We start from the raw sequence: 4,759 nt of genomic DNA on the forward strand, positions 1-4,759 counted from the left end.
GGTATATAATAAGTTAATGACGGTATAGATATCTCACGGTATGATAGATAATAGATATATATCTATGATATACAATAATATAGTATAGTAAGATAGGTAATAGGTTATCTATCATATTATTAGGTTAAGACTTATAAAGTGTTGTAATAAATCTGAGTACTTTTATATCAAAATAAATACCTGTAGGCACTAATGAATACAAATAATACCAGAATAAATATAATTAATGTCATTGAAGAATATAAAATCATGTACTCAAAGATTCCCTCATACTTGTACAATTTAATGTATAGACTAGCTGTATATAATAGAGTTAATTATATAAGAAGTCAATATATTAGATTTGTGAGTTCTTATCGAAATATATCAAATTTTTTGAACCAGATTTTAAATTTTAGCGTTCTGGCAAAAAAATATTAGCACAACACCACTGACCAGTTCTCATTTTGTTAAGAGGCAACTTTCCGGTACTAGTTAGATACAATTTTCATCTGTTTATTTTGAAAATAAATTTTACGCTTTTTTCTAATTCACACTTTTTGAACAAACTAATAGTATTTATGTAATATATAATATATATAAATATATATAATATATTAGATTTCATTAAAAATTACCATTTATTGAAAACTAACTGACTATTAATAAACTAATAAGCTTGATTCTCTTAATTTTTTAAAATTCTCATTTTAAATTTTCAAAATCGCCTCAGGATTTTTTACATGGACAAAAAAATTCTGCTAATTTCTGCAACCGACGTGTCTATGTCTAATATTTTGAGTCAGGTTTATCTAGCGTGTTATGCTCACATAAATTTCGGACGTTACTTTCCCAAAGTGCTTGTCAGGAGTGAAATCCTGGAGCAATATAAAAATCCGCCGAGTACGGAACTCATCCGGAGCTAATAAGTTGCTACCATATGTAGTAAAAAGCCATCAAGAGCCGGATTTCGGTCGTAATTTTTATAAGCTCTTTTAACGTATAACAATATTAATGGCGAAAAACATTCAGATTTATTATTTGAAAGAAATATTCCGCACTTTGTCTTTCTGACAGTGAAGAATTGATTCGGTTTTTCTTGGGGGTTCGCTCCATTTAAATTTGTTGACAAATTCTGCCTGGTATTTTGCCTTGAGGCAAGTTACATGAACTTCCCGATATGTTTAAATAATCAACTTAATCAATAAAAAATAGATTAATTTATGAGTGGATTTCGATTACACATATTTCCTAAAAGGAAATTTTCAAAAATCAACAATTTTTATAAATAAACTAGTTTCCACAAAATTTAATGGTTTAGTATGCTCACTAAAACCAACTACTCTGTCGTTGTACCAAGTAAATCGTCTAATTTTAATTTTAACAAACGTCAAAAAAACTACTCATTTTCTCAAACTTTGATGAACTTTTAAAATTAAACGACTTGTCGTAAAGCCGTAATATTGCAGTAAGTTCTGTAAGACAAAGATATATACCGCCAAAAAAAGTTCCATGAAAATTGGCTTAATTTTTTTTTCATCACTAATTACAAGAAAACTGCTCGGTAGTTTTTTACCTAAAACTAATCAGTATCATTCCCAATTAATTTCTTTCGAACAGTTTTTGATTTTTTAAAATTGATTCGGTAGTATGAGCTTAAATGTGGGCAAAAAGTTTAACACTTTTTGACAAATTACAAAGAAACGGCTCGGCCGATCGTAGCACTGAGAAACAATAATCTTCATCGAGATACATCAAACGGCTTTTAAATTTCTAAAATCGGTTCAGGAGTTTTTGAGAAAACGTCGATTAAAGGTCTAATTTTGACAAATGCCAAAAAAAAAACGATACCAATTTTTGCAAACTTAGACGAATTTTTAAAGTTAAACAAGTTGTCGTAGAACCGTAGTATTTTAGTATAATCTAGAAGACTATGGTACCTAGCGTCAAAAAGATAACTATAAAAATCGTGGAAAAAAAATTTTTAACACTTGAATACAAGAAAATGGCCCGGCCGGTCTCTACCAAAAACTAATCAGCACGATTCCCAACCAATATCTTTCGAACGGTGTTTGAATGTTCGTAATCGATTCAGAATTGCGGGTTAAAACGTGAACGAAATTTTTTTCACTTTTCTGCGATTTACAAAGAAACGGCTCGGCCGATCGTAGCGCAAAACTGACGAACAATAGGCCTGATCGAGATACATCGAATGACTTTTAAATTTCTGAAATCATTCCAACCGTTTTTGAGAAAACGTCGATTCACGGCAAAAAATCTGTTCACACACACGCACACACACACACATACTTTTTCCAAATTTGGGAATTCTCCTTCGGAAAGTTAAAAAGATTGTCTGATTGTATGAATATATGATACACCATATTCTGTTTGATCTTCAATCGAGTTCCTTTACTATCATCATATATTAATTTATGATAATTAATTTTATTAATAGTTTTGGCATTTACTATGCTCGAATAGTTTTAAACTGCGACCTTTGTATAGAATAGACCTAAGGTAGTTTTCTTATTGGCTTGTTAGTTATGCTTGAACGGATGGGAGCAGCCTGGTAATAAATTTTATTCAATGAATGATTTTATATATACTGGAAGAAAATGTAGTATTGAATTTATAAATTATTAAGAGATTATAATATGCTTGCATTATTGATAAAATTATAATTTGGGTTAATAATAAATTTTCTATATATCAATAAATGATTCTATATATGAAAGAAAATGGATAAATGATTGACAAAATAATAAAAACATTTTTTCGATTTTTATTAAATTTTATTCAGTAAATATATATATATATATATATATATATAATTACGAGGATATACAGTATATCCTCGGACAGATTTTTCCATATTCTGATTGAAACCAAGTGGTAACCCTGAAAACTTTATTTTTAATTTTTCAGTTAATTATTAATGTTTTTATTTGTGTATAATGCTTATAAGAAAAACACATAACTCTAAATTTTGTATGTACCTAAGGTAATCATATTTTTACATGCGAGTCTGAGACGGGGTGGGAAGAGGCTACAATAAAGATAAATTTTAGGATACAATAAAAATAAATTTCAAATTGATCAATTTTTTAATCAGAACTACGGGTTTTAGTGGAAACCTTATATTCGATTATATTATATCTTATATTTTTCAATCTGTAGGTTTTTTCGCCTTTGAGCCTTGTATAAATTTCTGTTCAATTTACTTCATAATTAACTTGAAAAAAAAGCACTTTTTCGATCGTTTTCATAATTTTTGTTAATTTTCGTGAAATTGAAAACAAAAAGTTCAAATTTATTAGTTTGAGATGCTATTTTAACCCGCAATTTGGAATTTTGTATTTGGCATCTTGTTCATAACGTATTGTTTTATAAAGGCATACCCATCTTGTAATTCTATTACCAAGTAATTGCTGAGATTCAATTTAAACCTATGTCTCGGAAATCCGGGACATTCCGAACAAAAGATCTAAATTCGGAACAAATTTTTTGAATTGAAAATCCCGGGACACATGATGGAAATCCGGGACGTATGATCACCTTAATTTACCAAGTGAATTTGATAATTTTTTCAAAAACAACCGACAACCTCATCTTCAGCATCAAAATAGCTATAATTAGAGATTTGTCGCTATCAACAATTTTTTTTCATACCACAATTTATACCTGCTTTGTACTTATATTGAAAATTAAAATAGAAATAAATGGATTGAGATAACGAGAAACTATTCGACAAAATTGGGCTTTTGAAATAGGTTTTATTTCATATCAACTTGTTATAAAACTGCCTATATATAATAGACTTATTGTAAAAAAATTGTTTATTGGAGCAATTACTTTAATTTGTTTATTTATTCATTTCTTTATTTTTTTCTGTGATTATTATTTTTATTATTATTATTATTTTATTATTATTATTGTTACTATATGTATTTTAGCCATATAACTCATAGGGTATGTAAGCTACTCTAATTGTTATACTATATGAAAATAAAATGTTTTAAATGGCGTAAACTACTAACTTTTGTAATTCCAATAAAAGAATTAATTGATATCTTTTAATACAACTGACCTAACCCACGCAACATTGTTAGAAATACTTTTTTACAAATTGTCGATTGAATTAAATAAATGGGTGCAATTAATTCTCATTAAGAATGTATTGTTTAAGAGTATCATCATTGAAACATGTGTTAAATTTTACCTTTATACGATTTTATATATATGTAAGAGACTTAAATTTTTAGAAGAAAAAAAAAACAACACATAATAGTATATAATATATTTATAGTTGCGCATAAATTGGCTCAAACTCTCTGTTAAAATATCATTTTTGTCATGTACTTTAAAAGAGTATACATATAGTATAACGACCATTTTATCTTTAAACGCGTTTTTCTCGAAACAGCATTTTTCGAATTTGCTGGAGTGATTACTCGGAGACAAATGATCCGATCGCTATCAATTTTTTTTGCATCTCCTCTATATAGTTCTCCATACGATGGCCCTCTAGTTATTTGATCTGATCAAAAATCGAATTTTGGCAAGACCAAAATTTTGGGTAAAATTTAACTTTTTTTTTCAACATGCCGCCATTTTGTCAATTTTGGATTTTTTTTGTTCGAACGAGGGTCATCGTACATACAATATGTTTTAGTTTAACGATATTTTTTATGTTTTATCAACGGAGAGGGCTGCACTCACTCCAGCAGTGGAGGACATTTTTTTGTGGCGCCGTTGGAGTTCGCGTGTCATATCAAAA

The sequence above is a fragment of the Ctenocephalides felis genome, unplaced genomic scaffold (assembly GCF_003426905.1).
Source record: "Ctenocephalides felis isolate EL2017-DRISC unplaced genomic scaffold, ASM342690v1 CF-g0.4_SCAFFOLD_01170, whole genome shotgun sequence".
NCBI classification, from domain to species: domain Eukaryota; kingdom Metazoa; phylum Arthropoda; class Insecta; order Siphonaptera; family Pulicidae; genus Ctenocephalides; species Ctenocephalides felis.